General features: G+C 40.7%; 1 protein-coding gene across 1 annotated transcript in view; it reads right to left on the bottom strand.

The window, feature by feature from the left end:
* Positions 1-24,013, bottom strand: part of LOC118825406 (cadherin-11) — a 169,046-nt gene that overhangs the window by 91,328 nt on the left and 53,705 nt on the right. The gene's annotated exons all lie outside the window — the stretch shown is intronic.

Below are 24,013 nucleotides of genomic sequence, written 5' to 3'. Positions count from 1 at the left end.
TAGATGACGCTCGCCTAACGAAGTTTCTCAGGCCGGTGTTCGTATCAATTTTCACCTGCTCCCCGAAGTCGCGGGGAACAGGCTGAAGTTTCGCCCCTCTAGGCCACTGCGTCTACCAAGAGAACTTATTCCTCCTTGTGTTGTCCAATTATTTGGAGCAGAAGCCCAGCGTTTTCTGCTTTCTCCTTCCTGCTAATTTGCTCACCAGCAAGAGCTCGGTCAGCATGTAGCTGTAGCGTGAGCTACAGCCACTAATCCCTGTCCCTCTGAGCTTCTGATCCATTACCCACAGTCTCCGATGACATTAAACGCAGTGCACAGCCCCATGGCCCAAGAGGCATTGCCACGTCACCCTTGCTGACCCTCAACTTGCCATGTTCTCTCTTCCAGCAGCCTGGAAGGGCTGGCATGGAAACTCCTGCCTAGCCGTGGATCCGCAGCTTCTACCTAAGGGTATTCCCGAAAACAAATACATTATTCAAAGAGGCACAAGTAATGGGTTCGATCTGAATATTTTCCCCTGCAAACATTTTCAATGCTATTTCTGTTTGGGGGTTTTGTTGTTGGGCTTTCATTCCCAAAGCTAAACCTCCTTTGCTCATCTTCTCATTTATGCCTACTGGACACTACAAAACACTGACCATCTTTGACCTGTTCTTCTGTTGACATAACAGTGTTTGTAGACAAGGCTCACACACTACACAGTCTTAGCACCTTTGGGTAACAAGTATGCAAGCCAGCACAATAGCTAATTTAGGGGAAATCAGTTTATCTAGCAAGTTTTAGTAATAAAAAGTCAACTTCTGCTTCATGATAAATGTTGCACTTGTTTTAACTGCAGAAGCCATTGAATACAGAGAGGTCGATTTCTTTTGTTTATCTACCGCTAGTAAAATGGTAAGCTTGCCTGGTAAGTTGCTACACTAAGGCTCTGTACATACAGCAGGTGAAAGTGGCCCAAATCCGATCTTTTTCATCATATTTGACACAGATGTGTTAACTGTATGGCAGTGTTTCAATTCCGATTTGAGACCCTTTCATATGTGGTACTGAAATCCGATACGAATTAATGCGACTTTTACATAAATCCAACTCCACATTTGTCATAATTTCGTGCTGCTGAGACCTCATAGACAGTTAAGGGTGATGTTTCTGTACAAAAACTTAGAAGGCACTTATCGCAACCGCTTCATGTTCAGAGGGATTTTGAAAGAAATGGTTGAATGTGGCCGTAGGAGAATGAGGCTGCAGTGTCAAGGAACAAGTTAAAAAAGTCTGAAAGCAAAGTTTAAAGAATCTGAGGATACGAACCAAAGAAGTGGCCGTGGTCAAATAACGTGCCCATTTTTCGGCAAGCTTGAACACATTCTGGGTGATGAGCCCAAGTGTCAGTCAATGAAGCCTCATGATCGCTCTTGTGACGCTGGTGAGGATAAAATTGAACCCTCTGGGAGCGACTGGCCTTTGTTGGCAGTCGTGATTGTTTACCTCTGGATGAGCCACGTGAAGCAACATGAAGCATTGTTCTTTTGCGCATGCGGGTCAGTTTAGGAGCATGATCTGTTCAGACTAATGTCACATATAGGTCACATTTAAAAGATAACGTGAACAGCCAAACAAAAAAAAAACGGATTTGGTGAGAAAATCAGATTTAGGCCACTTTTACCTGCTGTGTGACTGGGATTAAGTTCTGAGGGAGGGACATGTTATGCTACTGATGCTTTGCTTGCTTCTAGCTTATGGAAGCGAACTTGAATTCTCATGCTGTCTTTCTGAGTCATAAAGTTCAAGTCCCGGTCAAAGTTGAGTCGCAAGTCTTTTTGGATTTTGTCGGGTCAAATCTCGAGTCATCAAATTTGTGACTCAGGTCTGACTGTGGTGTAAGTCATATGACTTGAGTCGATACCTCTACTTTTCTCCAGTAGCCTCTTCACCATGTTTGTTGTTGTCACAGTTTCTCACGCCATGCTCCCTGGGAGTTCTTCCGTTTCCATTGGTTACTGCTTATCACTAATTCCTAGTTCCTGTCGTAGAGGTCCTCAAACTACAAGATTCATCACTGAGAATTTCATTGAGCGTGTCTGCAAAGATCGCAGACTGAGAAAATCACACTGTTGCACTGTTTACACTATGTAAACAGTCATCATGGCCACATGCAGTGACTTGATACTAAGCTGGAAGGTTTTGTCCCACATCCCCAAAAATATCTGTAACAGGAAAATCAGGGTGTAGAGTCAACTTGGCTTTAGTGTGTTATAGCAGGTTACAGCCAGCAAGAGTAGGAGGAATATGCACTGAAGCACAGGAAAGTGAGTGACTCCAGAGATGGAGAATGAGACAGAGAGAGAGGCAGAGAGAGCAGAGATCACAGATAATAGAGTTTATCTGCAAACTACTGTTACGGTAATGTGGCGCATATTAGATAACACTGCTTCCATTTCTGGTTTACTCATAGCATTTGTTTATCATAATATCTACGCATTTCTTGTTTTTTTCTGAATTCAGGCTCATTGTTTGTGACTAAACTGTAAGTTATGTGACTTCCAGCCGATGCATTTAGATGATAAACTCGAGAGATGTCGATCAAATGACTGACAAAGTCATGAATATGGGAGGTGAACTTCCTGTTAAGTTTATAAGGTGTGGCGTTTCATCAGCTGGTGCATTTTCTGATACGACATGAGCAGAGTGGACCAAGCTAGCATTGACTCAGATTTGACTCAGATTTGCACCTCAGAGAATCAAGATTTGACTTGCACTTGTGAGACTCAAGATTGGACTCCAACTCTCTCCTCACAGACTCAAGACTTGACTTGAATTTGCACCTCAGAGTCTCAAGATTTAACTCAGGCTGGCACCTCAGATACTTTAGATTTGACCGATCCAGAGACACAGAATGGCACTTCAGACATTTCAGATTTGATTACAACTCTCACTTTAGGGACTCAGGATTTGATTTGAGATTCGATATTTGACTCAGATACTGATTCACACTCCAGAGACTCCAGGTTTGACTCAGACTTGCAAAACAGAGACTCGAGGTTTGAATCTGGCTTGCACTTGAGAGATACAGGACTTGACTTGGAATTTGCACCTAAAAGACTCCAGATTTGACTCAGACTCACACCTCAGAGACTTGAGACTTGAGGGACTCAAGATTTGACTCAGTCTCTCACTTCAGAGACTCAATACCTGATTCAGACACATAACACAGAGACTTGCACCTCAGAGACGCAAGACTTCACTCAGACTCACATCTTAGAGAATCAAGATGACTTGGACTTGCGTTTCAAAGACTCAAGACTTGCCTCAGACTTGTGCCTCGGAGACTCAAGATTTGACACAGACTGGCACCTCAGAGACTCAAGACTTGAGGACCACTCAGAGACTTGAAATCTGACTCCAACTTGCACCTCACAGACTAAAAGATTTGACCCTGTCCTGCACTTCAGAGATTTGAGATTTGACTTGGACTTGCAAGCCACACTCACTGCCAATTTGTGTCCTTATCCAGAGCCAAATAATTGTAAATTGTAAATACAAATATACAAATACAAACAACTCTTTCTGAACATATCTAGCTACTATGTTACACGACTCGCCAGTCTGCCTCACGTAGCACTCGAGGTCAATCCAATCCCAGCTCAAATCAGGCATTGCCCAATTGCAGGGATGCATTTCACAGCCCTGCTTCCATAGTCCTCCACCCAAAGCAGGTCCACAGGCAGTTGTGCCCTTTTTATTCCCTGCCGTTCTACTTTTCAAACCAGACCCGATCAGCCACACCAGTCAACAAATTATCCGATCTGTACACCCGCCATCTCCGGGAAATGGACAAAGCGTGTGACAGCGTCACAGATAGGAAGCACCGGAGGAAAGAAATGCACCGTGTTCGACACAGTGCTTTTGAACTCGGCATGAGCTGCAAACGATTCAAGTTCAAATGATTACAGCTGTCCATATAGGCAAGATGAGACAGTCATCTCTCCTCTCTCTCTCTCCCTCTTTCCCTGCCTCCGTCCTTCCCGCGCAAACCCTTCACGCTTGGCGGACTTGCCCTCGGGACGCTCCTTTATGCATTCAAACAAGCATTCCGTGTCTTTAGCGCATCGCGATCAGCCAGAGTCGAGATAGTCCCGTGTAACCTCACAGAACTGAACGAGACTGTGGCAAAGAAATGACTCAGAAGACTCAGAGTAGAGGGAGGCTGTGTTGAAGAGGATTCATTACGCTTTTTTTCCTCCTAAATTGAGCGATCTTTGTGACTGCTTTGAGCGACAGAGCATGAATGGATATCAAAAGCAATGATTCTTCAGGTAAAAGTCATGGTAGAGAATTGCACACACTCAAGCAGTCCTGCAATCCAGTATGAAACCAACTGCTCGGGGTAATCTCGGAACATTTGGGGGACCTAAGCAACATCTTACTTGGGCATCCCCCCTATACACACAATCATATTATTTTAAATATACTATTAATCTTGATCCAACTGTAAGAACACCCTCAGACTCCTTGCAAATTTCTGACATATACTGTTACAGAAACACAAGCAAACAAACAAACAAACAAACAAAAATACATGTTCACAGGGTGATCCTAGTAATTACCCACCCTAAGCCAGTAATTATATTGCTCATAGCAAGAAACAGCCCTGCCAATGCTTCCACACTTTGAAGAAAACACTATGGATATCCTGATATGTTATGGAAGCTTTAATGGACTTTTATTGGCTATAATTTTAATGGACCTTTATTGGCTATATTAGGCCAAATCCCACTCCTAATACTTTGTTCAGCCTCCCACACCCATACTGTCCTCTATTTACACCACTGGTCATTATCTACAAGCTTGTAGCAGAAAGGCATGTTTTTAAAAGTTAACAATGAGTTTAAATATATGCAGTGTGGACCTATTTTAAAGAGTAAAAAGAAAACAGCCACTTGTAATATCTGCAGTCCCAAAGTTTCAACTGCCTTTATAGGGGAATTTCACCGTTTTTTCAAATTGTCTGTATAATTCAATGGTTAACCCCTTAAAAATCCAGGGAGCCCAAAGTATTATTACACACTTCTATAACCTAAGAATAGTTCAACCAGTTTGCATTGGAGTCCCTGTAGTTACTAAATGATAAGCATTAGTATGTAATAGTAGATTTGGGCCTGAGAGACTCAAAATTGAACTCCTACCTCGAAGATTTGATAATTTACTCTGACACCAATTTGCACCACAGAGACTCAAGATTTGGAAATGTACATGCAGGGCATTGTAAGGCAATAAACCTTAAAAAAAATCAGATTTAACACAATTTACCATAATCAACACTACATAAAACCACATAAAACTCAGGAAATGTGTATAGATTAACTGGTTGTTTTGGATAGTAAATAAAATGGCTATAGTTGGGTTGTAGACATCATGACACCTGGTTCCTATCAGCACCACTGTAAAGAAATTGTCCTGATAGACATAGCCAAAGACATAAATGGGATCTGCTTCTCTACTTCATGCAGCAAAAAATATAAAAATAACTACAATATGAAAATTACATCAGACTCAGCATTGGCAAATACTCAAGATTAAAGAGGAATTCTGCCAATTTTTCAAAGTTTCTGCAAAATCATTTGACATGTAAGCAAAGTTTGATGTGAAGTACTCCATTCTAGAGAAAGTTGCTGACTCAGAATTGTTCACAGTGGTGGTGATAGGAACCAGAATCTAAGGAGGTTAATGCCTCTTACAGGCTCCCTCACAGGATGCTATTACATGAAATTACAATAAAATCGCAAGTTACACTGATTGATTCCTGAGACATTGTTTTATGATAGTTCTGAGAGGAGATTTAGGGCTAAATTTTTTTTTTTTTTATCAGAGCGGTAGATGTAGGGCAATAGTAAGGCCAAATAGTCCCCAAACAAAACAGATTTTTTTGGATTTACCTGTGTTTTACCATTACTAACATTACACATAAAACCTCAGAAGACACATGTAGGTTCACTGGTCATTTTGGATAGCAAATTAAACGTCCATATTTGTGCTGTAGACATCGTAACCCCTGTTTCTTATCACCACTCTACAGAAATCTGAGGCCGTACATTTCTCTACAAATTAATCATTTCACATCAAACCACCCCGAACGACTTTGTTTACCTCTCACTGACTGAATTCTGAAGGCATTTTGCAGAACGGGTGGAATTTCCCTTTAAATGACAAACTTCTAGTTCAAGTATTTGACAGGTAACTATTGTCTTTTCAATTTACAGCGCCACAGCGGGTGTTTCCGTCACTGAAGAGGCTGAAAAAAGTCCTCGAGCGTTACTTGAACTCGTTCACAGATCTTGTCACTGCCATACTGCAGCTTTTCACTGTCATTATGATTCACAGGAGCACGAGATTCATGGTCATAATCACCTGGCGGTTTCGACTTTGTGCACTTCAAGCGCTTGAGCTCAGCTACAGCAGCATAAATGAGCTTTATGGCTTTGATAAAAGGATAACTGTTGCTTAATAAATGCGGTTTATGGTGTGCTGAGAGAGCGTGCTAAGTGTTTCGATGAGCGAGGGGGGAAAGAGGCCCACTTGGGCACTTGTGTTTTATTTTCGCTGCAAATGATTGGCCAGCGCAGTGCTTTTAAAAGCAGGCCAGATGGAGGCGGAGAGGTGAGGGAGAGCAGAGAGAGAGAGAGAGAGAGAGAGAGAGAGAGAGAGAGAAATGGAGAAAATTAGCCCTGAAGGTTCATGACAAACCTTGTCACCTAAGAGTTTCTCCATCACTCTGTCTCATTTCTTCAGACTGATGAACTGCCAAAATCTGTATGCAGTATGTATATGTGATCATGGGTGCCTTAGAGAACAATGGAAGTGAGTATTTAAGTGTCCCTGTACAGAAGAGTGTTTTTGTTTTTGTACACTTTCAGGACAAAACAGTGCTAAAACACCTTGCTGGACTAAACAAAACAGTCATAACTTTGTAAAACGTTTTATTATTATAAGCTAAGTATTATTATTATTTATAAGCTTTTAAAATAATATTTATAACATTTTTGATGATTACAGGACATATTTAGCATTAGATGTACAGTTACACATATATAATGCATATGGGACATTTTTTGTAGATGCTTACATATTTACAATACATATGAAGTTATTAAACATAGATAGTTACATATAAAACGCATTATTATTTATAAGCAGCGCTGCTTGCTTATTTCCAGTACCGCGGTCTGTTTTCGCACATGCACAGACTGAGAAATCCAAAAGAAATCAGAGTAAGAGTTTACATGCGCTGAGAAATCTGATTACTGTAGGTGGGTCATTCCCTATTTGGAGTGGGAAACCATGTCACAAAGGTCGCAGGGCTTAAAATAATGCCTAAAATGTTAGGCACAGCTCCAAACGTTGGAATGTACATTTACACAGTTGGCCTAAGATTAAATAATACTTTTCTCTTATGATTTCTCAGATTTTTCTTTTTTTATCCTGTTTCATAGTCCCTCTGCATGTGTAAAACAGCTCATTACAAAACCAATTTACCAACCATTTTTAATATAAAACAATATTTTTAAGAGGTTTAACTTAGGAATTGGTATAAAACTGAGTCATGCTTACTTTTTATGTAGTTAATGTTATACTTCATTTTAAAAAATATGCATTTTATCTAAAAAAAATTTGTCACAGATTTTGGTCACTGGTGTTATCAGGACTCTTATATTACATTGTAACACTGTATTTTAACTCTATTAAACTGCTTCTTTGGGTCGAGGCTCATCAGAGAGGAAGCATCTCAAGGCATGAGAAGGCGAGTCACACTCGCTCTCTATATTTCATTAATTTCTTAATAATTTTGTTTATCAAGCAGCACATAACTTCTATGTGTCACCGGTGTTAAATGCTTTAATGACTGAGTAATAAAAATTTTGTCAAAATGATGCCAAATATCATTTTTATTGCTGATTTTAAATAGTCGCACAAGGTCACCTGACCACCAATGAGTCAGCCAATTTACAAAATCCTCAGTTTTAACCAGAATGTCACTGGATTATTATTACCAGGCAATGGCGCCATCAAGGGGGGGCAGAAGGGCTCCACGGCTACCCCTAACCAATTGCCGGCCGCCTCAGCAAACACCCCCACCCCTCCACCCGCACTTTCACATTTGCTTTTAAGAGGAGAGCAGCTTGGCTATTGGTGGTCAGCAGAACAACTGGCCAACCTCTCAACACCTCACACAACTAGCCCCCCACCCAACATTTTTACTATTCTTCAGTTGAACAGTGCTTCAGCTGGGCAACCATACAGGGCCTTTGTTGTCGTATTTTGAGCTTAATAAGACGCACATTTTCTGGACTGCTGGAAGGCCAGTTTAGCACCAGCACTCTCTGATTAGGCAGCCAAGCTGTTGTGACATGTGCAGAATGTTCCTTGGTGTTGTCATGTTGAAAAAGGAATGGACATCCCGGAAAAAGACAGTGTAAAAGGCAGCATATGTTGCTCCCAAATGTGTTCAGTGTTATGGTCCTTTAACTGATGTTCAAGTTACCCACCAATGCCCAGCCATAAAAGACACTAACTTTTGAACTTTATGGTGGTTCAAAACCTTATGATGGTTCTTTCGTTCTTTGGCCTAGAGAACTCAACATGTATTATTTCCATAAACAATCTTCTTTTGTGTATCAGTCCATGTCAGATGAGCTCAAGCCCAGAGAAGTCAGCAGTGTTTCTGGACAGCGTTGATATATAGCTTCTGCTGTGCATAATACAGTTTTAACTTGCATTTGTGAATGCAGCAATGATGGTGCTTATTAAGAACACTGTATTCCCTAGTCCATGTGGTGATATCCATCGCAAAAGCATGCTGGTATTTAATCCCATCTGAGGAGTTGAAGATCACAGGAATGCAGTTGTCGTTTTTGTCCTTGCCCTATACATACAGAGATTTCTGTGGATTCTCAGAACATTTTGATGATAGTATGCACTGTAGGGGTTGAAATACCTAAAATTCTTCCAGTTGCTTGCTGAGTAATGTTATTTTTTTAAGTTAGATTTTTTGCTGATTCATTTCTTGCAAATTGGCGAGCCTCAACCAATCTTTGCTCATATAAAGCTCAAGGCCTTTACTGGACGCTCCTTTTATATCCAAGCATGATTGCCTTGCCTGTTCAAGATGTTTTTTTGAACATTTCACAACTCGTGGCAGCGCTGATTGCTGATTTCCGGTACCGCCATCTGTTTTCGTGCATGCGCTGATTACTGAGCTATAATCCAGCTCTCTTTATCGAATTTCGAGTATGGTGTTTACATGACCATTTGAATAATCTTATGATTGTTATGCTACTATTGAGTGCATGTAAACGCACTCATTGTTGGTGATTCACGGTGAGCCACACCCACTTAATGTATGAAAAGATCTGATGGGGCCATAAACCAAGGGCATCTAAAAATGAGGAAGGTTTAGTGCATTTTCTTTATGCTTTAGGGAAATTTAACATGCCTACAGAATGACAACTTACCCAACAATTTTACCCAAACCAATATATATATATACAAAAAACTATATAGCCCTGCTTATTATATAGCTCGGCTTAGATTTGGCCATGAGAGGTGTATGTATTAGCTGCATGTGTCCTGACATTCTATGTCACATGCTAAGTAAAAACATCAAATAATAATACATGACTTAGAATTACATTTTCTTATTGGAATAACTGAGCGACTAAATAAATACTAAAATAAGTCAGATTCAGAGAGAAGAAAGCCTTCTATAGTAAACTCCCCAACTGGAGCCTGCTCTGATTATTTCATATAGGTACTTACATTTATATATTTCATTTAAGACATGCTGTATGTATGAAATTACATCCTGAAAAGGTATAAAAACAAACCTAAGTGTGTGTGAGATAGAGGGACAGGGAGAAAGAGGGAGGAAAGGGAGAGAGACAGATGGAGTGAGTGTGTGCTTGTGTAATGGATGATGCAAAAGCGCGAGCACGTACACAAACACACACACACACACACACACACACACACACACACACACATAAATAAAAAGCTTCCAGTCTTAGAACAGAGTTAAGCTGTTCCTTTCCTTCTGTGTCATTGCCACCTCTCTCATTCTTCCTGTCTCTACCACTCCTTCCTCTTTTCACTCTCTCACTCACTCTCTCTCAGGACAAATTACCGTGATTATCATTTCTCCGCTCTATTCTTACACTCCCTCCCTTCCTTTCCTTTATCTCATTCACCCATTCCTCCCCACTCTGCTCTCAATCTCCTTCCCTCTCTCTCCACCACTAACTCTCTACCTCTCTCGCCCTCTCTCTCTCTCCACCACTAACTCTCTACCTCTCTCGCCCTGTCTCTCTCTCCACCACTAACTCTCTACCTCTCTTGTCCTCTCTCTCTCTCTCCACCACTAACTCTCTACCTCTCTCGCCCTGTCTCTCTCTCCACCACTAACTCTCTACCTCTCTTGTCCTCTCTCTCTCTCTCCACCACTAACTCTCTACCTCTCTCACCCTCTCTCTCTCTCCACCACTAAGTCTATACCTCTCTAGTCCTGTCTCTCTCTCCACCACTACCTCTCTCGCCCTGTCTCTCTCTCCACCACTAACTCTCTACCTCTCTCGTCCTCTCTCTGTCCACCACTAACTCTCCACCTCTCTTGTCCTCTTTCTCTCCACCACTAACTCTCTACCTCTCTCTCCACCACTAATTCTCTACCTCTCTCATCCTCTCTCTCTCTCTCTCTCCATCACTAACTCTCTATCTCTCTCGCCCTCTCTCTCTCCACTAACTCTCTACCTCTCTCGTCCTCTCTCTCTCCACCACTAACTCTCTACCTCTCTCGCTCTCTCTCTCCACCAACTCTCTACCTTTCTCCTTCTCTCTCTCTTTACCACTAAGTCTCTGCCTCTCTCATCCTCTTTCTCTCTCCAGCAATTTTCTACCTCTCTCATCCCCTCTCTCTCTCTCATCCCCTCTCTCTCTCTCTCTCCACCACTCCATCATCTCACCCACTCTTTCTCTCTCTACTTCCCTGAGCTGTTCTCTCTTTTGTTTGAATCTCTCTTCCTTCTATCACTCTCACCTGCTTTCTCTCTCTTCACTCTCTCTTACTCTCTCTCTCTGTTTCTCTCCAACTCTCGCTTTAATTCCATCTCTCTCATCCCTTAACTCCCTCTCTCTTGTCTCTTTCTCTGTCTCACCTGCTCTCCATCTCTCCAACTCTTTCTCTTTCCTTCTTTCTCTCACTCTCTATCTCCCTCAGCTGCTCTTTCTCTCTTTTCCCTCTATCTCTCTCTCGCTCACTCTTTCCCTTTCTCAAACTCTCTCTCTCCTTTTCAGCCTTTCTCTCACTTGTTCTCTCACACCTGCTCTTTCTCCCTCTCCAACTCTCTCTCACCCCCTCTCTCCACCAATCTCGTCTGGTCTTTCTCTCTCCAACTCTTTCTCTCAGTCTCTCGCCCGCTCTGCCTCTCTCGTTTTCATTTTCAGTAACTGGCACAGGCTCGAGGGGAATAAATTAGTAATATTTATGATGAAACCTTTCCCTGTATCGCCCGTCCCTCATCTCATTGTGGCATAAAAAAGACACTGATCTTATCAGGCGTACCTGTGTAGTCATCCATCAGACAATCTACCTATCCATCCATCACGCGCCCACCGCCCGCCTTCTCCTCCGCCGCACTAGCCGATGCCATTAAAACTACATAAAACCAGCCCAGCGCACCAGCACCTGAGTCTGCATCCATTACACGTAAGGAGCCGCCACCTTTCATCCCCCTGACGCTCCACAAACCAAATCGACGTCGGAGGAGCGGGAGAGGCGACTCCGGAAGACGTGTGCAATTTGTTTGCTTTATGTGGTGCGACCTCTCAGCGAGAATTTTTATAATGAGAAGTCAAACAGAACTGCGTAGTTTACCAAAGACTTCAGATGTTGCTGAAAATAGCGCTCCGAGGTTGAGTCGTCACTCGTGCCCATATTAGGAATTCCGGGTCTAAGCCATTTTTGCCTATAGAGACAGACACCCACGCTGTGGGGGGAAACAACTCCACACTTTTAACTGATTTGCACTGCGTTTATCTTTATTGGTTTTAAACAAAAATTACAAATATGCCAAAAAGCTATTGCCTGGTGGGCTGCAGGACAGGTTTTACACGATTCCAAGGTGCAAAACTGAGCCAAAAACAACATCATAGTTGGCCTAAGCTAACAACAGACAGAGACTTTATGTGATCCTGATAGTATTCACGTCTATAGCTGCATTCCAAAGCCTACCCAGTTAGCAAAATTTGTCTGGCTCACTTGTGGGCCACATCCTTGGTTTGTTTTTTGCCCAGTATACGGCTGGGTCCTCGGCCCAGATCTGGCCAACACACTGTAAAGTGAGTAGAACTAAAGGATATGGCCCAAATCTAGTGGCCCAAAAACTACATTGTTGGTCCACAATATCATGCCAGAATTGTCCCACAAATGTAGATATGAGGCAAAATGGTATGAAGCTGTCCAGGATCTGGCCCGCATGCCTAACGTCTACCCAGTCAATCAACACTCAAATAGAAAAGCCACAATCAGCCCAAAACTGTCTGCTATCTAGATAGGCTGCAGCCAAGGTTGGATGCATTTCTCGGCCGGTACGTCATAGAAGGCCAATTTAAAGTGAAGGACGCTTCGTATACAGCCTAGAAATGCAGCCTACATTCTGAGTGATTTGAAGGACGCATCAGATGTATCCTTCCAGGCTTTCAGTTACCCACAGTTCTCTGTGCATGAACGACACGAAGGAAAAAAAAAAAACAGCATCACGAAAATGGCTGAACACTAAGCTGTTGGAGCAGAGTTTGTTTTAAAATGTAAGTTGTTCACGTCCTTGAATTCATCTTTGTTACCTTATAAAGTGTTAAATTACTGATTAATTAAAGCATTCATACATATATTTTAATCAGAAGCATTAGTTTAGCTTGTTAGTTAAGCTATTTAGATTCTAGCTAAATTAGCTTGCTCTAGGTTAGCTTGCTAGCTGGCTAACAATGGCGGTAAGGGTAGTAGTAGTGCTAATACTAAGTAATAGTACAGCTACACTTGAGCTTTTTGCTCTTAAATGACAAGTTCATAAGTATTTGATAAAGAAGGAGGATATTGATAATAGTAGTGCTAATAATATGCAGCCTAATGGTAGGTTATTTTACCTCAGCATTTTGATCATAACGTTAGCTAATGTTAGCTAAATAGATGACAATATTGATTAGCTTAGCCTACAGCCTAATAGGCTGTAGACTTCAGCATTTTGATCACATTTGCTAAAATTAGCTAAACAGGTGACAGTATTGACTAGCTTGGCCTACCTGATGATTCAGTCAGGTAATGATACAAGTCAAAATAAGTGATGGCTGGCTACTCTGTAGGGACATTTTTCCACAGATTTTGGGACAGTAAAGGGACACTGAGGGAGTCCAATCAGATTTAGTTTCTCTATATATCTGGCCCTTTCGTCGGGCAGAAGGATATTGAAATAGGCCAATGTATGTCTATGGAGATTACATGGCTAAGACCTTGAAATTATACACCTGTTAGCTATGGGTGTGGCTGAAACACCTGAACTCACTGATATGTCCACATACTTTTGGCCATATAATGTCATATATGGCAAATGTAGAATATTGCTAGGAAATAATGGGAAATGGAGGCAGTAGTGAGATCTTTGTTTCTCTTTTTGAGTGAAATCAGGTTTCCAGGTATGGGGGCCAGACCTGGCCAGACGCAATCCGAGCCAAGCGAAACTCCACCTGGATGAGCGTTTGATATATTCCCTACTCGTCTGCCCCGAGCTAATCCGCTAACCCTGCTAAACGCAACGAGAGCGAGAGGCAGCGCTGACCTTGCCGGCTTCGGACGGTGCTTTTAAAGCCCTTCCATGTAATTGAGCAGAACTGCAGGGAGGCTGCCTTTGATAGTGTTATAACCCCCCTGCGAGCACAGCCAGAATCAGAGGATGGGAGCTGGTGAAGAGCAGAGAAAGAAACGCGAGTGAGCATGTGCAGAGAGAGAGAACAGTATTATGGTATTCTAGAGGAGTGCCAAATCCCAGGGAAACAGTAGCAGTTCACAGAGGAGCACCGGTTGTATTTTTCTGGGCCTTGAAATAAGCTCATCAAGGAACTTGAGCCAGCCTCCGAAAGCTCTGAATGAAAAGGCTGGAAGAGCATTCTGTGCCACTAGGTCAAACACACAATGGCACTTTTGAAAGTCTGGAATAAAGTTTCCGGGGCAGTATAATTAATCCCGTTTCTCCCAGGATTTTAAGTTATCTGCCACGTTTGCAACAAATTTGACACGACTGAAAGTCAAACCAGAAATTCCTAAGAAAACCTCAATTAAAGTTGGCGTCATTGATTTTTAGTCAGAACACTCTTTGTAACATTTGGTGAAATACTCCTCACAGTCTGGCAGCTGCCAATAAAATATTTGCTCAGAAGAAAAATCTGGTTTCTGTAGCCACTCCAGGGTCTTTTAACGGGAGAGAAAAACCAATGATGTGGACCACCAACATCCAACCAATCAGGACCCGGAGGTGTTTCTACTAGAGATGTAACGATACCACTTTTTCCCTTCCGATTCCGATACCTGATCCTTTAGCGACAGCTGATACCAAGTACTTATCCTGATACTGACCCTATCTAACCTAACTCACCTATAACTCCTGATATTTATATATTTTTTTTTATTTTTTGTTGGTAAAATCTATGTTGGCATCACAAATAACACACTCAGCTTGGCTAGATGGCATTTACTTGTTGGATTATATTGATTAGATGCTTTTATATAATTAGTAATATCAACCATTTTTAACAACTTAAGTAAATGTAAAATTTCTTTATTGTGCAAAACAGTTAAAAACAGAACTGAACAGTGTACAGATAAACCAGTGGTGTTTACACATCAGCACTCAGCAGCTCCTCTGGCTCAAAAATGAAGCTGAATGTTCTTTCGCATATTAATTTCTCAAGTCATTTGTCTCATATGTGCATCTTGTTCACTCGTGCTGCATCTCTGAGTTAAGTTTTAGATATAAAGAAAATGGTTAAATTGTTGAAACACCTAGTGGAAAACTGACCAATCAGGAACTGTTTTTCTCAGTGGTATCTAGGTAGATAATTCAGTGAGCTCTCCTAATGGTTAGGACTTCAAGAGCTGAAGAGAAGTCCTAATGCCTTTGATTAACCACCAGTGTAATTATGTAGTGATAGTAAAATTAACCACTCACATTTTGAATGGACCAATTTTGTGTGAAAAACATCACTCTAGGCCTACTGAAAGTTCTAGATAAGTCACTCGCTCTTAATAAGAGCGGCAGTTTAATCAGTGGGCTGTTAAAAATGGAGAACAGTAACAACTCTACCCCAGGACTTACTTCTGAGTCATGAAAACTGCTACAAGGTAAAATACATGCTAAAATGCCTGTTAGAAGCGTTGAACAAAACATGGATTGTCCTTTAGAAGCTTCAAATGTTTGTTTTTAATCTAGAATGGCCATAACACATTCTTGTGAATCACAATTAGCTTAGCACCGCCAAGCTACAAGAATCACATAGAGTCACTAACAGGTGTTAGCATTGTTGTAGGGGTTTTTTCCTTGTGTTCTGACCAAGTTTTGACATTTATATCCCAAACTGAAGCTCTAATAGTCACAGTTTGCCATTGGTTAGTGCAATAGTTCAATGTTACCTCTTTAGCTAGCTAATGTAGTTACCTAAAAGCCATGCTGTAGCAAAAAACCTTACACGAAAGGCTAATGACCTTAGTGGTTATCTTTGGCAACAACCCCGGGCAGTTATTTCAAGTCATACAAAACCAGGTTTCTATATCTTTGAATGGAGACAGACAAATAAACTGAAATCTATGTTGGAAGTCTGACAAAAACAGCATAAATAGTTTGTAGCGTTAGCATTTTTAGGTTGAGTATGCCTTTAAAATACCACCAATTCTTGCTCGTCCAGTTTCATTAAAGTGGTTCTAAGTGTTTTTTTGACATAATCATTCTCAACTCCACTTCGTATTTTGCAAAATCTTGACGCCCACGCTTGCAGGAAAGTCAGACTTCACCCCTTACACATGAAGCCAAAAATAAACAGTCAGATTTCTGGCACCACCTTCGTCAAACTGACAGCAATTCAATTAAATATAAAGCTCTTTTGGCTAACCACCTTTCCCACAAATCTGATCTCCTTCCCCGACCAACTCTGCAAGTGATTCTCTCTCCAGCGACAAGCAAAAAGAATGACAGAATGACCCGAGAAAAGGTACAAAAATAAAAAATAAAACAAATCTCGTGAACAATGCAGTGTTATCAGGCCTCAGACCCCAATTATCCCAACCTGAATGGATTCATAGCTTTTTTTCTAATTGCCTGAACACGTCCTTTGAACTCAACTATTTTCCAAGACACTAAAATCTCCAAACGTGTTTACCAATTAACAGCACAAAGCCCAGGAAAAATCCCGTTTTAATAGGAGCATTGCAAATGCAAAGAATGTAATCACTAATTCACAGCTATAGAATGAACAGGCCCACTTGAGTCAGGCTATACAGTGGTGATGTACAGTGCATTCACCTTCCACATTATTAGAAAGACCAACATTGTACTTCCACTCACCGGTAACTTTAGGTATACAGTATTGTGCAAAATCTAAGACCCTTCATTCAATTCCAGGCAAGACGGCCATTAAGTACCAGTGCTCATTAGTGTCTGTGACACTACGCATAATATTATTATTATTTTTTTTTCATATTTAATGTGTATGCCCATTTATTCATTCACTGTCTTCAGGACACTTACTTTTAGAGTATTTTAAGAGTATTTTTTCCACACCTCCAAAGTTCAGTCTTAGAAGTTGGTTAAATATTCTGCTTCTCACAATCCAGGTAATTCAAACATATTCAGTGATGTTGAGGTCTCACATATAATCATTCATATTAATCGTGTAGTTTTAGCAGCATGGCTCACAGCACAGCAGCATTTCACCTACAGATAAAGTATTTCATCTTTATAGGCCAATCAGATCTAAGATAACTTCACCTGTACAAGAAAGCAGAGCTAAAAGGTTAATATGTGTGTATTATCATTGTAAATAAACAACACAACCATCCAGCAACCATTTATGTGTCATGTGTCTGAACTATATAGAACCATAGAACATGCTGATATCTGTGGATTGCCACTATAAGACCTACATGACGGTCTACAAATTACATCACGAGTGGCAATCATCAGGGGTCCAAGCACTATATGCCTCATGCAGCCAGTATAATACAAATGCTGGGCTGTTTTTTGGCCTTGATTTACAATAGATGTGGCATCTCAAAGGAAGTCTCAAACTTCCAAATTTCTTACAAATGATTTTTGATCTTGGCAGGCTCAAACCATCAAGTTTGGTAGGTCCCTACATGGCTACCTTTTTTTGGGTTGTCAGGGAATTTTTCACAGCAGGTTATATGAGGGCTATGTAGCACCATGATGGTAACATACTAACTGTTGTCTTGGCCACATTACCATTATAAGCACATACTTTTTTTCAAGTAGAGACATCAAAATTATGCGCACATTAAAGAGAGCACAGGTTAACATAAATTCCGTCCATCCATAAGAGAGTACCGAAGAGGAGAAAATGTCTGATGGGATTGTGTGATGAAAAGAGTTAGCTGGAAAAATGAGTTTTAAAAAAATTATTTACCAAACCAAGAAGCAGAACAAAAAATTAAGACAACTTTTGACTCAAATGAGATGTCTGAGTTGGGTGAACTATAGTGTCCTCAAGCTGTGGTAACTCTAAGTTACTGTAAGTTGAGCTAATATTGTTTTTCACAGTGTAAACACTGTAAGTCACTCTGGATAAGAGCATCTGTCAAATGCCATAAATGTAAATGTAAATGTAAATGGATGATTTCAGAGCTGAAGCAAGAGTGGAGCTTGATTTTCTCTCATTTTTTGAACTCCAATTTTAGAAATTCTTGTTTTTTTTTCACTTCCTTTGACTTATGCAATACTATTAAGTTACATCCAGTCTCAGAAACATTGCCTGAAAAATGTAGTTAATAGCTGTTTTTGACTGGGAATGAAAATAAATAAAGGATGCCTTTTGCAGATCACTGAATCAGTTTGGCTGGGTTCATTAGCCCTCTTTAAAGTAAAGATATTTCACTAGACCTTCCTAATTAATTCAGTTATACTGGAATTTTTACACTATTCCGTCATGATATGGCAGCCTACAGCCTTAGTCAAACATAATACTCAAGAAAGCCTGTAGTTTTTAGATGAGTTGGGATGTCATTATTCCAAACTCTAAGCACAAGCCACTGACAAGTTTAACAAAACTGCACACATGCCCATCAAAACCAAACAGTGCGAAGCATGAAAACTCCTGCTGTGATGAAACAAGCTGATACGCAGGCTATTCAACTTGCTTCTTGTGGTCAAAGATAAAAGCAAAACAGCACGCTGACCCTGTTACATTGACGACCCATGCAGAAGAAGCCTTCAGAAGAAGCCCTGCACCTAGTAGCCTTTGGATTGATGTGATGGAGGTCAGAGGAAAGAGAGTTAAAGGAAGCAACCTGGAGCACAGGCCATAAAATATTCATTTACGATACCCAGGTGATGTTCCTCAGGTTCAGCCAGACTAGATGGAGGTTAAAGGAATACCTCAGTACTTTTCAACCTAATCTGTATCTTCCAGTTCTGTATCATACGGATCACTACTGTGAAATTTAAAAGTGCTCCCCTATATTTAGGAAAGAACAGAAAGCAGGTTGACTCAAAACACAGTTATATTAAAAGCTTTCAAACTCCTCCAAAGTTCAGTCACAGAAGTTGGTTGCATTTTCTGCTTGATCTAAGTAATCCCAAACACATGTTCTGAGTTTTAACATATAATGTTGATACAGTAATGTAGTAGTAAGTGATGCTGAATTATGTGAATGAAAATTTATCTTGTGCTTTTGTAGAGCATTTTTGTAAATTCAGTCAAAAGTTATTTGTAAATTAAGCTTGAAATTTATACAATTTGTTTTCCCTGAAGTGAGACTAGCTCTCCAAATGGAAGAATTTGTAACCGAAAAATAAGATTTCAATTTGCAAAAGTAACCAGAACTACTTTTTTTACTGTGGTCAAAAGTGAAAGTTGGATAAAACGTCCTAAGAACTGATTAGACCTCTATAGTTAGAGATTACTGTAGTTCCAAATTGGAATTATTTACAATTTCAAACATTCATTCATGGAATTCAGCATCTTCCAATTGGCTTCGGTTTTAAGTGATTCAGGCAAACATGTTTTCTTTTTTTTTCTTTCAAAATGATTGTTTGTGGTAATCGAGATTATGTTGAAAAATGGTGGAATATTCCACTGATTTCTCAAAATTTCTGCATAGTTCAAACAGTGAGAACAGTGGATTTAAATTTCTTACAGTGGTGGTGATAGGAACCAGTGGTCACAATGTTTACAACACAAATATAGGCATCTTATTTATTATCTAAACCCACCAGTGAATCTATACATGTGCTATAAATACTATATATAATGTTGATAATGGTAAAATAGTGGAAAAGCAGGAAAAAAACATCTAATTTTCAGGTGTATTTTTGGGACTATTTTGCCTAACAGTGACCTGCATGTAACTACATGTGAACGTACTTTTAAAATCGTATTATAAAAGTATTGTAATTGTATTGTGTTGTGTTTAGTGTGTTGTGCTGGTACGAGTGGATCAGACACAGCAGTGCTGCTGGAGTTTTTAAACACCTCAGTGTCACTGCTGGACTGAGAATAGGCCACCAACCAAAAATAGCCAGCCAATAGCGTCCTGTGGGCAGCGTCCTGTGACCACTGATGAAGGACAAGAGGATGACCAACACAAACTGTGCAGCAGCAGATGAGCTATCGCCTCTGACTTTACATCTACAAGGTGGACCAACAAGGTAGGAGTGTCTAATAGAGTGGACAGTGAGTGGACACAGTGTTTAAAAATTCCAGCACTGCTGTGTCTGATCCACTCAGACCAGCACAACACACACTAACACACCACCTTCACGTCAGTGTTATTACAGTGCTGAGAATGATCCAGCACCCAAATAGTACCTGCTCTCTGAGGGTCCATGGGGGTCCTGACCACTGAAGAACAGGGTAAAAGGGGGCTAACAAAGTATGCAGAGAAACAGATGAACTACAGTCTGTAATTGTAGAACTACAAAGTGCACCTATATAGTAAGTGGAGCTGATAAAATGGACAATGAGTGTAGAAACTGATATGCCTGATCGGTGTATAATTAAAGGAGGTACTGGCTTTCCAAAAAGAAGAATCTGAAATGCTTAGTTGTAACTGAAACATGATTTTGAATTATACCAACAATTCTTTAGTGAAAGGTATTTGTACGTTCATTCTCAGGCATCAGGCAGCACGCTTACAACAGCTTTCTGTGAGGGAGCTTTAAAGGCCTCAGCTTACTTTTTGTCGAGGCAACGTTTGCCTGGCATAGGTGAACAATATGACATAATTGCGGAGAAAACGAACAATCAAACAACTTCGCTCACCGTGTCTTGGACTCCACGAACAAAAACACTACACGACAAAGCCTGTGATTGGTCGGTAAAAAAGAGGCATGCCATGAAATAAATATGGATGACTTGGAGGAGCGACTCTCAAAGCAGGTACGAAGGTATTAACACTTTTGTGATTCGTTGAACGGAGAAAAATCGGAAAAACTTATGTTGCTGTGAGGGATCTGAACGGTGGTTTTCTGAACTGGATAACTGACAGAATCATCGCTGAAATTTCCACGAACTCACTCTGGACTCACAGGCTAAGTCCTTATGGTCAACGTGATGCGTGAATTGCATCATTGTTTTAAGAAACATTAAACGCTTTGGTTCCAATCACCACCACTGTGAAAACATCAGACTCTGTACGTTTCTCTAGAGCAGTGCGTTTCACATCAGTCCACTCTGAATGACTTTGTTTACATCTTAACCATTAAATTATACAGAAATTCTGAAAAATGTAAGATGGATACGCAAGAGAGAGAAAGGAACATATCTGTTTAAGGGAGCTCTGTTTCCTTTCGCTGAAAGAAATTTCCATCTTCTTCCTTTATTAACAGGAAAGTGCGAGAGTGGTGTTTTCGCGAAAACTGACAGAAAAAAGTGTGTGAATTCCCTGAATGCTCTCAAATATTCAAACACTCCCTGTTACGCTCATCAAAGGGTGAAAATACGGCTTTTCTGGTGGCAAATTATGCCACTTCTTTGCACAGTTTTGAGAAACGATGCAAAGTAAACATTTCTGAGTTATTAATCACTACTTTTTTTTTTTCTCTTCGCTCTTCATTGTATTTCATGTGATGAATTTTTCATGATCCATACGCTCTTTGTTCTTAATATAAAGAGTGGGAGACTGAGGCTAAGAAGAGAATAGAATGAAGCGCATGATGATGAACTTGTCCTATAGAGCTTATAGAGAGCATGCGCATGAGCCCCCATGGCTCAGTCCAGCAGCCCCTCAGGGAAGCATGCACACACAGAGGCAGACATTGTTAGGCTCTCAAAGAGAGCAAAGCCTCTTAGACATGCCTGTTTGTCAGAGCAGGCCTACATGACCGCGCGCTCGTTCAGAAGTGCTATGTGTGACTGAGCGGCAGACGTAGAAGATGTGAGACGGCGTGCTGTTTACACTCGTCTCTGTGTGTGTGGTGTGGTTGTGTGCATGCTGTGAGCATGGAAAATGCAAAGGTTTGTGTACAGTGGAGTGCAAAAGTCAGAGACCAATTATTGAGTCAAAACGGCTATTAGGTAGAAGTTATTCATCTGTCAGGAGATGTTTTGGTGGAGATTACAAGATAATTCACTTTAAGGTTAAGGTTTTGGGAACAGTTTGAGGAAGACCCTTTCCTGTTCCAGCATGACTGAGCCCCAGAGCACAAAGCAAGGTCCATAAAGGCATGGCTTGGTGAGTTTGCTGTGGAAGAAGACCTGACTGACTCTCACAGAGCCCTGACCTCAACCCCATCAAACACCTTTGGGATGAACTAGAATGGAGAATGCAATCCAGGCCCTGTCGTCCAACATCAGTGTCTGACCTCACAAATGCTTTTCTGGATGAATGGGCAAAACTTCCCAAAGACACTCTCCGAAATCTTCTAGAAAGCTTCCCAGAAGAGTGGAAGCTGTTACAGCTGCAAAGGGGGGACCAACTCCATAATAATGCCTATGGATTTAGAATGGGATGTCATAAAAGCTCCTGTAGGTGTAATGTGTAGGTGTCTCAATACTTTTATCCACATAGTGTATATAGAACCTTTAATGTGAACAAACCTGCATCCTGAAATGACCCCTATGCCCACATCAGAATTAATAACGTCACATGAGTGAATGTGTCATGAACAGCAAACAAACTAGAAGTGCGAGCTTTCGCTGGGAATATAATTAGCTCTGAACAGCTCTCAGCAGTTCATTATTAAAGGGAGATGAAGGTAAAAAAGGTGAGATGTGTTTCTTTTCCACCGTTTACTGGCACTTCAGGTTCGGGCGCTGCTGCCACAGCAAGGCTGAATGATGGTGCATGTGAAAAAAGAACAAAATAAAAACCCATGAATTGAGGTCTGAGCATTCTTGTTAACATCGCAAGGCCACAAATTTAATACATATCCGATCTAGGACCACAAATGACAGTGGCTTAGGTCAGATTTGTGTGTCCACATGGCTCTAAAACCATGAGATCTGTGTCACATTTGGACAAAAACTTCACTGCCACTTCAGCCTGGTAATGTGAACGTAGCCTGAATGGTGGTCTTTTGCAATTAAGTAAGAAAAATACCTGCAAAGAAGTGGTTACCATAAAACAGCTGTTTGCTAATACACTGCATGAATTTTGATGCATTCAACTTCACATTAATCAATGTGTCTTCTTTGGCATACCATTGTAAACACTGTCTCAGGTAACAGGCAGCGTATTCATAACTATTTCATGCAATACCTTTCCGTGAAGGAGCTTCTAGAGGCATTAAACGCTTTGGATGCCTGGTTCCTATTTACATTTTAATGCTCTAATTATGCAGATATGTAGAAAAATCACCAGAACTCCTCTTTAAAAGTACATATTGAAACTCAAAAGGTAGTGTAAACACTTGAAAGGTTTGAGTGTCGATGAGTGACATCACAACAAGGGGATAAGATGTGTGGGCTTTGGCAATGTTCCCAAGCTAACAGTTTTTGCACAGAAAAATGGCAAGATCTGAACAGCTTTCTAGTTAATATAAAACGTTTTTCTTACAAGCCGGGTGTCCCTAATTTTTTGATGGGTAGGTGTGTATGTGAGTGTATGTGAACTACATATGTGTACGGGTAGCCTATTTAAGTTTCAGTTAACTGTTCAAGGTGCCAGTATTCAGATATTAAATCTGGAACATGTGATACGGTGATGGTTTCGCTCTATATAATGGTATAGTGTATTTAGGTTCCTTCTAAAATAAAATTCATTTTGGATGCTTAAGTAAACCTTCTTTGCAGATTAACAATGGCATATTATTCTGGGATGTCCCTTCACGTTTTATAACGTGTCCATGCAAAGCTGATGGCTAACAGCTAACCCCAAGAGACTTGCTTTGCCATCAACTCTCTTTTCCCCCTGTTAACCCCTTACATGTTTTATTACACACTTCTATAACCTAAGAATAGCTCAACCAGTTTGCACTGAAGTCCCTGTAGTCACTGAATAATAAGCTTTAGTATGTAATAAGCCTGGAATTTGAAGGGGTTAACTTGTTAACTCATTACAATCTGATTACTGCAGCTCATTACATTGGAGTTTTTGGGAAATTTGTGTGTTTTGCACTGTATGTATTTACATTTATTTGTGGTATTCCGTTATAACATTAATAATAAAACTAATACCTTAAGAAGAATTTCAACTAGTATACCGGATGAACCAGTATATCACACGCTACTAACTAAAATCAGACCAACA

This window comes from Colossoma macropomum, unplaced genomic scaffold (assembly GCF_904425465.1).
Source record: "Colossoma macropomum unplaced genomic scaffold, Colossoma_macropomum, whole genome shotgun sequence".
In the NCBI taxonomy this organism is placed as follows: Eukaryota; Metazoa; Chordata; class Actinopteri; order Characiformes; family Serrasalmidae; genus Colossoma; species Colossoma macropomum.
This window is presented reverse-complemented; position numbering and strand designations above follow the sequence as displayed.